General features: G+C 46.6%; 1 protein-coding gene and 1 long non-coding RNA gene across 7 annotated transcripts in view; one reads left to right on the top strand and one right to left on the bottom strand.

Annotated features, from left to right (window-relative positions):
* The window catches only part of SH3BP4 (SH3 domain binding protein 4), a 39,431-nt gene extending 36,891 nt beyond the window's left edge, over positions 1-2,540 (bottom strand). For 2 of the 6 annotated variants that reach the window (XM_083627839.1, XM_083627840.1), the window contains exon 1: positions 2,083-2,249. The gene's annotated coding sequence lies outside the window, so the exon portion shown is untranslated. Of the gene's footprint in view, positions 1-2,082 lie in introns of all 6 variants that reach the window. The other 4 variants (XM_083627838.1, XM_083627837.1, XM_083627841.1 and 1 more) reach the window with 4 other exon arrangements.
* Positions 1-13,552, top strand: part of LOC310743599 — a 265,247-nt gene that overhangs the window by 160,762 nt on the left and 90,933 nt on the right. The window lies entirely within an intron of this gene.

Consider the following 13,552-nt stretch of genomic DNA (forward strand, 5'->3'; position numbering starts at 1 on the left):
AACTCTGCAGATTGCAGCCCTTTGAGGGGAACGGGGTCTCCCAACAAGGCTGAGCACCCTTAACAAACTATAGTTCACAGGGTTCTTTCAGGGACTGTTTAAAGTGCTATGGTGCTGCCTTAAATGTAGTGAGGTTAGGGTCTAAGAGAGGGATGGGGAATCTTCCGCCATCCAGAGGATGTGACTCAAAGTCCCGTCACCCTGCCCCCAGTCAGCATGGACAAACGTCAGGGCTGATGGAGCTGTGGTGCAGCAACATCTGCAGGGTTCCCCATCTCACTGTAACACATCAGAGTGCATTAAGCGGCATTGGTCACCGTACCACCAAATCTTCCGATGTACCAAGAGTCCTGGATTTGTGTCTGCTGCAGCCTCTTGGACAGGCAAAATGTCTTGAATGGGACCTGTCTAGAATTGGATACTACCAAAGTTCTCTCAGAACTTGAAGGCAAATAGCCCGATCAGAGTGATGCCAAGTAAATGTTCTGCTGCCCCCGCTTTGTGGGAATAAGTAGGGTGTGTGGAGAACAAACAAAAGCACTAAGAACTGATTTGCCCAGTACAATAAGAGAGGTCATATCTACTTTCTGACTCCTCACCAGCGGCCTTAGCCAACAGCTTTGGAAGTTCAGCTATCCCCATGCAAATACTAAAATGTCATAAAAAGATTGTTTTTCTAATCCGGACTGAGTTTCTAGTTTTATAGTACATTATAAATACTTAAATGTTTGTATCATCTCAGTAGATGTAAAGGGGGTTGGGGGAGAGCACATAACACAGGAACTGTTTGCGCTGCTATTCAGGTTGCTGCAATGATTTACACAACTGAAGAACAACCTTTTGCCCGTAAGCACTTTTTTTGCTACTATTAGCTATAGTAAAGTTTAAAAAAATAAACAAAAGCATCAGCAGAATATAATGTCCTGTAAATATCATGGAGGAATGGCCAATTTTTTCTGCTGCTTTGTATTAGAAGATTTGGGTGCAACTTATAATAGGCTGTTTGGATAAGGATAATAAACAATGAAAATTTTATTTATATCCCACTCTTCAGAGATAATTGAGAGCAGTTCACGCAATACAGCAAAAAAACCTAGTAATTTAAGTTATTTAGCAAACACAGTGAAAACCACAGCACACCCATCTATAATCTATAATCAACCATCTATAATCAACCATACAAAATACAGCCGTGGACAGAAACAAGCCAGACCACCAGCCAACACAGAATTACCCCTCCCCAAAGGAACCGGGTCATCTTGATCACATTTCTCCTTCTGGTTTTACTAACATTCCCCCTTCGCGGTGCTATGCAGGAGATCCTCAGAACAAAGCCTGGTTAAACTTTTGGTGTAAAAAATCGACTTAAGAGTGGGGTTCAAAAGAACAGCCATTGTTTTCAACACATCAGATAAGCCTTCTCCACGTGTACTCGATCGACTTCACTAGGGCTCACTCCCACGATCGCAGCCTTGGGGAACTGCGGCGGGGTCTTCTTCTGGATCCGCAAAGCCACACGGGGCGCCGGGAGGAGGCGCCGGTCCGGGGGCCCAAAGGGAACCCGCCGACCCCACTTGGCCCGAGTTTCCCTTCTTTGCATCCAGCTGCGAGCAAAGCCGGGGCAGCCCCCCCCCCCGCCTCCATCCCCGTCGCTCGCCCCCCAGCTGCTCTCCCCATTCTCCAAAGAAAGGAGACCACCCCGAGCCGGATGAAGCCGCCAGCCCGCCGGAGCGAAGGAACGGGTGCGGCCGAAGGCGCGGCGCGAGAGCCCCGGTGGCCGGGGAGCGGCGAGTCCCCCTCCGCCAGAAAGGCGAGCGGCGGCGCGCAAGGGAGCTCCCTCGAGGGGCGCGGCGCCTGGGCCTCTCTGCCCCCGCTCCCAGCTCGCATCCCATGCTCCAAGGGAGAAGGCCCCCCCAGCCCCCCCAAAACAACCTTCCGCCCCCGGGTCCCCGCCCCACCCACCTCGGGGTCCTCCGCGCACCATCCCTCCAGCGCGCAGGAGAGGCAGCCCCCGAAAAACACCCCCTCCCTGACCCCGGACTGGGAGGGCGATGGGGAGTCCCCGCCCGCGCGCTCCCTTACCTCCTCCGCCGGCCGTCGAGCCGCCCGCGCCCGGCCAGCGAGGAGGGCAGCGCGCCGGCGCCGAGTCCCTCGCCTCGTCGGGCCGGGAATGGAGCCGAAGAGGAGGCGAGGCTGGCCAGCGAGCGCCTCGGCGTCCCCTCGACGTCCGCGCAGGGACCTCCTCGCTGATGTCACTGGAGGGGCCGGGCGTGGAAGGGGGACGCCCCGCCGGGAGGAGGAGGAGGAGGCGGAGGAAGGCGCCCCTCGCCCGCCCGCCCGCCCGCCTGCCCGCCCCCTCGGGCCCCCCCCTCCGCCGGGCTCCCTCGCATTGAAGGAGAACTTCAAAAACAGCAAGCAAGCGAGCGGGAGCCTTGCCGTTTCCCCCCCTTGATTTCGGAGGGCTGTGCAAGGGGCGCCCTCCGCCTTTCGGGGGGGGGAGAAGGAGGGCCAAGCGCCACGGCCAAGCCCCCAGCCTCTTTCTCCGGGGTCAGAAGAGCGATCACGGAAAAGATGGGGGAAGGAGGGTCTGATCCCCCCCCCCCCGGGTAGGACTTGGAGGCAGAAGGCCAGCTCACCCCCACTGGGGAATAAAGAAGAGGGTCACCGCGGAGCTGGAGAGTTGCTTAAATATATACATTTTACAAATAACAAAATTCCTTCTGTGGTTTTCTTTTTTAACTGTTCTCCATCCATTAATGAGAACTGAACTTCCTTCTGAGAATTATGGAAGGGGAGAGAAAATGGGGTATAGGACTGCCACCTGTCCTCTTTAATACAGGATTATCCCTTATTTCAAAGTAAAACGTTGTGTCCTATATTGATTCAATACAGGACAGTTTGCCCTTTATTTTTGCTATTTCTTCTCTGCTCCTGTACTCTTTCTCGTGTGTGCCAAGTTAAGGATCCTCTCCAATTGCCTGCCTCTGCTCTTGCAGGGAAGGCTTTGCCGGCTTGGCTGGAGAAACTGTCTCTCCCATCTTTCCTTTCCTTTTTTCTCCTTGCTCCCTCTCCTCATTCCACCCCAAGGAGGAGCAAACCAGGGCAAGGCTTCATGCTGTCCCTTCCAGTTCCCTGCAGCTTTGGCTGGGTTAAGGTGGCATCTGCCGAGTTGCAGCCTGGGAGCACTGGGCCCCTCAGAGACAAACAGGTTCTGAGGCTCTAGAAGCAAGCAGCTTGTCTTGGTGTAGCCCAGAAGCCCCAGTCCTGAACATACAGTAGTTATTTATCTGCATTATATTTGAGAGAGGAGGGTGGGAGTGAAGTAGCTACCCACAAGGCTCTCCCACCCCCCCAACCTGCCACTCTGTCATATTTTCTCTCTTTTTCAGAAATTTAACATGTGGAACAAAGCTCTCAGAATATGCTTGCCTTTAATTATTTATTTTGCCTCTGGCCTGCAAGTGTGTGAAAGGGTTTGTGCAAAGCACAGACAGATCTACAAAAAAATAATAATAATTGTGTGTGTTTCTGCATGTGACAAATTCCAGAGGGGCCGTAGGGCTGGGCTGCAGTAGATCATAATGGAGTGTTTTGAAGTAATTTCAGCACCAGGTGGAAAAGAAAATTGCCACCCCCCTCCACCACCACCACTCCTGCCTGCTGCCACAGTCCTGTCCTGTATTTTGCTAGAACAAAGGTGGCAACCCTAGCAGAGTACCATGTATTTGTGGCCCTTACCATACCTTCCAGGTTGCCAGAGCGTGTCTGTGAGCACTCCGCAAATCCTCTCGATGGTCGGCAGCCTTCTTGGGTGTCCACACTTCTTGAAAGCCTCCGTCACAGGCTGGGTTTTTCTGTAGGAGCAGGAAGGCCCCTACCATATTGACTGAAATATGTTCACATTTAAAGAAATCAGTGCAGAAAGCGCCTTCTCCCTCTCCCTCTCCCCCCCCCCACCCTCCCACCACACACATATTGAAAGGAAGGACTGCCCTCAAAAACAAAACAAGCCAGTGCACTGATCTCAGGTATTGCTTGCCAGCTTCCCATTCTTCAGTGAAAGCCCTGGGGTAGATGTTGTGAGGTTACGTCTCCCATGGAGTTTTCTCTAAGATCAGTAACTGGAGGCATCCAGGGAGACTGCAGAGCTGTGCGGAAAAGGTTTCCTAGGAAGACAAATACATCACTCATGGCCACCTCATACTGATAAATTAACTAAGCACAATGCCACAGCAACAAAATTATAGAAAAATTCCAGAACACCTTCCAAGTGAGGCAGAAAAATGGAAGTTTATTTTGTAGATGAAGAAAACTTTCAATAAATTGAAGGAGGGATTTTGGCACATTATTTTGGCACATTACTATTTCAAGAGGGGAACCCCAAGTCCATTAAGTTCAGAGTCTTAAAATGACTTAAGTGCCTCATTTCCCTCCTCTATTCCTGACTCTTGTCAAGGTCCCATCTGCACAGGGGCTTTTGTGAATTCAGCCCAGGCAGCTAATATATTCTCCTCTGCTGCAGCCACGGAGGAGCAGCAGGCATCTTTCAGAGAAGCAGAGCAGACTGCCCAAATATCTCAGGGCTGTTTATATCCTGCCCATCTTCCCAAAGGAGCCTCAGAAGTTACTCATTGAGTTCAATAAACTTCCGCATGTGTGGGAATAGGATTGCAGCTTCATATATGTTTCTGTAACTAGCTAGCCAGGAATCAAGTTTGTGACAGTAGCAGAGAGTGCAGGTGATAGGAAACTGAGCTATTGGTGAATTTCCCCCTACATTTTAGAGAAGCAGGCTTGATGATTTTATTTTTATATGCTTGATAGAATCCATCCTTTGCATCACTGCAGGTCTGATAACTCCAGAACAATCACCTACTGCAGAGCGATGCGAGCAGGATCTGCCAACCCAAAACAGCGTAAGAGCCATGATGTGCTTTTGTCCCATCTCCTGCAATCTGCTACTTGCCCCATCAAACAGTGGAGGAGAGAGGGGAAATGATTTGTCTTCTTCTTTTGATCAGCTTCTGCGTGTATTTGGAAGAGCTTCAGTTTCCTCATTTGCCTTTGCATCACCATCTATTCCAAGAATGCAGTGCTCAGTGAATGGCTCTTAGGAGGGGTGGCATTCAGGGGCAAACTGCCCTGCTAGAACTGGTCAGAGGAGACATGACACTTCTGCACAGGCTCTTGCACTGCAAACGGACAAATGGAGAAAGTTCACCCCCCCAGGCTACCACATACCAGTGTTGTAGGGAGGGTGAACATTATTTTAGCTTGGATTGCCATTTTCCCCAAAGTGAAAATCCAGACAGAGTTGCTGAGCCTTTCTTGGGAACATCTCCCCCCCCCAAAAAAAAATATTTGGGGCTTTTCTTTTATTTTTTTCAGATTTTAAAAATAAAAACAGCCTAACTTGCCATACGTCCAGGTTTTTCCTGGACATTTGGCCAATTCAGCAACTATCCACCCAGATGCCATTTTTCTGAGGAGCCCTATTTTAGCAGTGTTTCCAGTGTGGAAGTATATTCACTATGTTTATGTCAGACATAGTATTCTCACTTGAGTCTAGGTCAGGGGAAACATGCTTCATGTTTTTAGGAGAAGCTGGATGAATATACTATAGCACTGTAGAGCTGGGAACTGGTCCCTAAGCATATCTGTTTTAAAAGTTATTCTATTTTTAAAATATATATGTTTTTAAACTCTAGTCATTGATCTGATTTATTGCCTGCCCTTCAGCCTGAGGTCCCAGGTGGGTTGCAAAAAAATGTTAAGGCAATATTTACAACACTTAAAAAATTACAATCAAGAAAATTTGGAGGATGCTGAAATGTGTGTCTCGGGTGCCCTTCTGTGGGGAGGGAGTTTCACAATGTGTTTGTACAGGCACCACTTGGGGAAAAATTTAAAAAGACAATAGAGCTGCCCACTTGAGGACTGGGGAGAGACTGCTGAACTGCTTGGTCTGTGAAGTGGATTGGGAAGCTGGTGGAAAGTTGGGCTCCATCAGCTGGAGAGAAACAGCTCCAGGGGAGGCCCACTTGCCCCTGTGCAGCTCCAAGTAAGCAGGCAAGCAGGGAGCTTAGCTAGGTGCCTGGGGCAGGACCTCACTTTCAGGCAAATGCCATTGTGGGTTTTCAACATCAGTTCTAGAATATTTTCAAGTGAATCGGTTTTATTTTTTCCGTTCAACTTTCCCTGAAAAACTGTGGAATGAAATGTTCCTGACAATGCAAGTATCAGTAATCCACTCCATCAGTTCATGCAATGCAGCTAATGATTAACAATGTTGTTGTTGCATCTTTCACATAATCGCTCCATCACTGGGAGTTTTCAGCATGTGCTCATTTTGTTTACGCTGGCCGTTTCCAAGCAGGCAGGCAGCTGCGAGGCAGTCAGAGATGAAGTCATCACCACATGGATGTTCACCTGAGCCCATTCTTAACAGATTGCTTACAAAGAAGGAAGTGGAAGCAGCTCTTAAAAGGCTAAAAATAGGAAGGGAAGAATGCCAAAGAAAAGACCCACTGCATGTATGATCTAGCCCAGTGAAGTCCTTGTAAGTCCCATTTCTGTCTCCTTCCCAGTGAGCTTATAATAGTGCTTCTTTCTGGCAGAATAATGTCTAGAGTCAAATGAATCTGCAGCTGAAAATCAGAAACGATACCAAAACCTTAAAAAGAGATTCAAAGATACAGTGTATAACACTGAAAGGATGTTTTCTGTCCTGCAAAATAATCGAGAACACAGTGTATCCCGTTAGATGATACACAAAACCATGACACAAGATCCCTTTTATTGCTGAAGGCCTTAAATAGGCTATTCTTTATTGCAGGCATGTTCCATTTAATAGTGTGCTATTGTACTGCTTTGTGTAGAGAATTATTGTTTTCAAAATAATCACTGAAGGGCACATTTTGCTGCTGTTGGTGGAAAGCTTGCTACACTTCACTTTTTCTTTTTTATATATTAAACTTATATGTAGGAAGTATGTTCCCTGTGAACCTAAAGAGCTGGAATGATTTGGAAATGTACCCATTGACAGGATGTTAGGAAGCAACGTGAGACTGGTTAAACTCAGTGGTGCAGAAAACTCTCAAGTAATGGTTCCTCCACCCCTCATTCTTATTTTAGGCTGAGAGGCAGATCGGACAGGAGATTGGTAGATCTGTGCTCAAACAAAGAACTGCCCAAGTCCCACTGAAAAAACAGAGCTGAGGGAGTGTGAAAGAGAAGAGTCACAGAACCAAAAGGGGAGGAGTGCAGAGTCTCCTCACATGTTCACTTTCCAAGCAGAATAGGGAGGATGGAGGGAAATGAGCCTAAGGTAGGGGATGAGTTCAGTGTCGTTCTCCTTCCTGTTAAAATTAGAATCCTCTCCTTTCTTTCTACACACAGAACTCCCACTGTCACAGGTGGGTCTGATAATAATAATAATAATAATAATAATAATAATAATAATAATAATAATACCTGTCTATCTGACTGGGTTGCCTCAGCCAACTCTGGGCAGCTTCCTAAATCGGTTGCTCTCCTTTCTATCCTCCCAAACATACAATGCATTTCTTTCCTTTTCAGGCAATAGCAATGCTTGCAAGCCAGACTCTGATGAGTAGGCATGGCAACAGACAGGATATTAGTACTGCATACAAGTCCCCACATCACACAAACAATTTATCTGATTTTCTGTGGGGAGAAATACACACTGGCATTTTGAGTTTAACAATGTTGTGTGGATGCTTGAAATTGAAATTGAAATACTTTATTGTCACTTGTACAACTTGTATACAGTGAGATTACACGAGCACCCCACTCAGCTCTCTTAGTTTTAATTCCCCTCGTTTACTGACGCACACCCACAAACTCGAAAGTCACCTGCCCTGTTGTTATCTTTTCATTCAGCAGCCTAACAGCCCACATGTAGAAGCTGTTCTTTACCCTGTTGGTGTGACTAATCATGCTTCTATATCTTCTGCCTCAGGGCAGGAGATCAAGAAAATGCCGGCCAGGGTGTGAATCATCCCTGAGAATTTTCCTCACTCTCCTGAGGCAACGTTCTTCCGCTATTTCATCCAGCGGATTCACAGGACAGCCCATAATATCTTGTGCTGTATGCTGCAATCATCATCATCATCATCACCCACCCCATCCCACAATAAACACCCATCTGGAAGCACCCTAAGTTGTGATTGCTGCCAGTCTTGTCTGTTTACTGTCAACAAGGGTTGCAGGGGCCCCAGCTCTAAGGCCAGCCCAAGACATGTTCGTACTGGATCTTAATGGTCCTCATCCTCCTAACACAGAGCATAACTCACCAGGAGATTTCCATGCATAATTTTTATTGAATGAGCAGAAGCTGCATAAAATGCATACTGTGTTCCTGCTCATTTCGGAGTATTTTGTTCCACAAGTCAGGTCAAGCTGGTTCTTACTCTGTCTTGCTTAATGACATCCAAAATCTTCTGCCTGAGGAGTTGCTTCATTGTAAGGCTGCCTTCGCCTATCCCTGCCCTGAAGTCTTGATTCCAAACTTGTCTAGACTTTTCTCATGTATATTCAGAACAAGATGCTACAAGCAGCCACTGATGTTACATGTAGTAAAATACACAATCAGAATCTGAGAAAGCACTTGGCCACTCCGCTGGATTCTCACTGCACAGCACAGGCTCAGTTTTCTCAGCATGGCTTTGTTTGATATGAGTGGTGAGTGGAGCTTACCCCACTAAAACATCTAACCATCCCATTGCTGCTGCAGTATCACCTAAGGTGGCCTAGCAAAGGAATATTTCCTGAAATGCCGTCTTCCTCCTGTGAGCCACATGCGGCCAGTTCAACAAGCTGTTTCCAGATGAGGTGCTTTTTGTGTAATGGTTTGTTTAATTTTGCAGGAGGTCCATGTGGCACAAGATCATCCACACACCCACCCAGTGCTACACCCATGTTTTTGGTTATTGAAAAAAATGTGTTACGGAGAGAAAGAGCATAATAACAACACAATCTGTTTGCAGGTGTGAACAGAAAAATATACAGCTGAGGCCAGGTTGGGGGAGTGGGGGGGGTGATCCCTGGGAAAGCTGGATGGTGTATTGCGATGCCTCTTCTTTCTTGATTTCTCATTGTGCGTTTCCTTTTGTTTCCTGCACCACAAGTCCTTTCTTTAAAGACTTTTGCCTGTTTTGCAATACTTTGCCTGCAGCACTTCAGCTCTCACAAACTCTTAATTAATTACTTCCTCTCCTGAAACAAGATGCCCTCAATCTCTATGCTGCCCTTGACTTTTTTTAAAAAAATGGCAAGACCACAACAATATAAGGTAATTTTATTTGTGAAATTGACCAGAAAAACCAAGGGGACAGTTTGACATTGTCTAGAGAAATCGAGCAGGCCATTTTCCTGGCCCAGTTGGAATCTCCCCTATGCTCTCTGTGACAGGATCCCCAACCCCCCCTAGAGCATGATCCATGGGTTGCAATTAAGCTCATCATCATTAAAAAAATAAATCATAAAAGCTGACCACTATTTTGAGCAGACAAGCACTCTTGTCACTCTTTAAAAATAAAAGTACACAATGACACAGTTCCCAAAGCAATTCTCTGGTATTCTGTGTACCTTTTTGCCCATTCTATCTTTCATGGGAGAAGGAGAAGAAGAGAAGAAGAGTTTGGATTTGATATCCCGCCTTTCACTCCCTTTAAGGAGTCTCAAAGCGGCTAACATTCTCCTTTCCCTTCCTCCCCCACAACAAACACTCTGTGAGGTGAGTGGGGCTGAGAGACTTCAGAGAAGTGTGACTGGCCCAAGGTCACCCAGCAGGAGCGGAGATGCGAACCTGGTTCCCCAGATTACGAGTCCACCGCTCTTAACCACTACACCACACTGGCTCTCAGTGCATCCGCTTTCTCTAGCAATGGATTGCACCCCCCACCCCGCTTCATTCTCTCTCTTCCTCTCCCCTCCCTGCCTTTTCACACTCCTGGAGCAAGGCTTATTTCTTCCTCCTTATATTTGCACAATAATCCCTAGGATGGGGCTACTAGTAGCAAATCTGGCCCAGCTAAGAAAGGGATATTATTGCAAAAGTTGGGTGCCTCTGCCTCTCTCTGCCAAGCAAGATTCCTGGGGGTTCCAGGCACTGAGACTGTGATTTCCTGGTTTAGCCTGCATTTTAAATCTAACCTCTGCCATCTTCCCTTCAAAACTCAAAATGTTATTGTTCCCTATCTTTAGCAGTTATGGGTGCCTTGGCACCCACAAAGTCTGTTACACCAGATCTGTAACTATTCTTGATTTATAGCTGCAATTAGATGTGGTAAGAGAAAGATGCTTTTGTCATCAGACAGCACCAGTGGGCATACACATGCATGTTCAGGCATCTCTTAATCCAGAGAAAGCATGCAAGATAATCCATCTGTTTAAACTGGGTGAAGATACATTACATTTACAAATGTGGGTTCAAAAATTCCCTCACCAGTTTTCCCCGGCAACTTGCTGGTGCAACACCTGGGGTTGCCATAATATACCTAGTTCTGCCCAGGGTGTGTTTTATTTATGGCAGTACTGACCAATATGAAGTACTGGTGCTTCTTTTGTTGCTACCCATGGCAGTCATTTTGTGTCCGTACTCATGGCACTTTTATAATATATGAGCATCAGCACCTCATTTTTTAGGTAACATAACCCCGGGTCAGCCCATTTAACCTCTCTTTAGGGTATGCTGGGTAAGAGTCCTAGGCCCAGCACAATGGAACAACTGCACTGGTGTGTTGCCCTGACCCAAGTCCTTACACCAGGACTACTTTGAGGCTCCTGCACCAGTTACTGTTCCTCACTCCTAGCAAGAGCCATTGTGCCACTCATCCATCCAATGTGGTTCAATTCATTGGCTTGAAGAAGTTTTTAGAAAGTCACACCTGTAAAAATAACATTTACAATCAAGTCTGAGTATTGAGTCAACAATAGATTATCTAATTAGCACTAAGCATCAGGAAGTGCTGTTATTCAGACTCTCTGCCCTAACTAGTTTGGGAGATAGCAGGATCTCAATCTTTAGTGCATCTAAAGATAGTCAGCTTAGGTGCATCTGAGAGCAACAGGACGTGAAATGATTGGGCAAAGCCTGAACATGTGCCTAAAGCTGCTAATTAATATGCAAAAGTTGATGTTTTTCTTTTCATCCTAAATTAAGCAGGGGTTAATTTAGGATTAAATTTTAATAGGATTGTCCCTCAGGTATATTGTCTAGACAGAAAGGCAGAATGAAAGCTAGTGAGTCATTGTAGTGTAAAAGAGAGAATTTTTCCAGGCAGACTGAGGTTCTACACTGAACCAAGAAGCAACCTGGGTGAGTCTGGGCCAGTCATTCTCCCTCAGCCACAGGTTACTGTTGTTTAGAGTTCTTATTTTAAAATAGTGCTTACCATCTGCATTTTTGTTAGCATTTGTATCATGATCACCAACATTTCTCCAATGAAAATAGGGATGTCCTATTCAATAATGATAATGATAAACCACACCCATCTGACTGGGTTCCTCCAGACACTCTGGGTGGCTTCCAACATATATAAAAACATAATAAAACATTTAAAAACTTCCCTATAGAGGGCTGCCTTCAGAGGTTTTCTAAAGGTTGTGTAGTTACCTATCTCCTTGGCTCAGGGGTCGCATAACTCCACACCTTCCAACATTTTTCCGATGAAAATAGGGACGTCCTACCAGGGTCGCCATCAGGGGTTGTGGGGCCAAGGGACCCCCAACATTTTCAAGGGGGGGCTGGGCCCCCTAATTCTGTGGTGGCCATGCGCGCATGCCACAGGGAGTGCTCACATCACTCACGCATGCCATGGGGCGTGCTTGTGTCATGCACACTTGGAGGCTCTGTTGTATTAAAAATCTTTAAATTTTGTTTAAAAATATTGTCTACATGTGCCCTTTTAATCAATCAAAAGGTTTTCAAGGGGAACTTCCAGAGACTGAGCCTGGACATTCTGTAATCAAAGCAACTGTTCCGTGGCCTTTCCTCAGACCTCAGAGTTGACCAGAAATGGTGCAAATGAGAGTTTCAGATCAGGACTGAGTTATTTGCCAGTATCTGACTGAACTAGCAGGCGTCAAGTAGGGAAGAGCAGAGCATTATAAATGTAGCTGCCATCGTACTGTGTCTGTTGCTTGCTGTTGTAATAGATTTAACATGAGGCTGCATTTTAAAATGCAATGTACTTGTAGCCTCTGGTGGTACAAGTATTATGACAGCTAGTAAATCACTACAGTGCTCTTTGCATTGCCTTGTTCTTTGCTGGTGCTTCCTAAATGTGGAGATACTCAGTGCCTGCTCTCATGCCTTATTTTCAGCACAGTACTGATTGCCGGCATGGGAAACAGAACAGATTAGTTTTATCTTGCTCACCCACTCTGTTGTGAGTTGCATCCCTGTGTCGGTTCAATAGAATAAACTCAGGGCCCGCCTGTTGTATGGAGTCAGCAAAAAGGATATGAAGCACAAATGGGTGGTAACATTTATTCCATAGTCAATAGTGAGAGCCAGCATGGTGTTAAGAGCAGTAGACTCATAATCTGGTGAACCGGGTTCGCGTCTCCGCTCCTCCACATGCAGCTGCTGGGTGACCTTGGGCCAGTCACACTTCTCTGAAGTCTCTCAGCCCCACTCACCTCACAGTTTGTTGGGGGGGAGGAAGGGAAAGGAGAATGTTAGCCACTTTGAGACTCCTTCGGGTAGTGATAAAGCGGGATATCAAATCCAAACTCCTCTTCTTCTACCAAGTACCAGTTGATCTGCCCCCACAAATTTGTCCAGAAATATTAACAACAATTGTATTGTTTATACCCTGCCCACCTCTTTTGTAGAACTCTAAGTAGGAGACAGGATATTGCAGCTGTCTGAACAATAAACTTGATTCAGAACTTGGCATCTGCACACTTTGGCTGTGATCCTAGACACACTTCCCCAGAAATCAGTCCCACTGAACTCAGTGGGGCTTGCTTCTGAGCAGAGTAGGCATACACAGGACTGAAGAATAATTACAGGGCACAGACAAGGTCAACATTTATATTCTGGATACAAATGGCCTCCACGGGACTTCTCCATTGTGTCCACTGATAGTTTGCAGTTGATTGTCAATAGATTTTGGGCTCTCTCACCCCTGCCTACCATTGCGCCCAACTCCTATCCTAACCTCCTTGACCAAGGTGGTACTCTAGTTAGTGATATGGGATTTTGCTCAGGTTTGCTTACCAACAACCTCCCTGCCTGCCTGCAGCTTTACCAAGAATAGGTGGACCTCCTACTAGGTACCTATTAGGTGTCAGGTCCAGCCCCCCCCCCATGAGGCAGAGTGAGGCAGTCACTCCAGGCTTATTTGGGGTATCATGAAAGGTAATTTGTTGTTGTTGTTTACTGTTAGAGAGGAGATTTTCTGATTCAGTTGGGATTTTTGTCTCAGGTTCCTTGGGTACTGTGCACATTGAATAGGGGCGGAGAGGGGGTGGAGAGGGCTTGTCATTTGCTGCTGCATCTTGGAGAGCAGAAAGTCCTGCA

The sequence above is a fragment of the Podarcis filfolensis genome (assembly GCF_964270895.1).
Source record: "Podarcis filfolensis genome assembly, chromosome: 1".
Taxonomy (NCBI): Eukaryota; Metazoa; Chordata; class Lepidosauria; order Squamata; family Lacertidae; genus Podarcis; species Podarcis filfolensis.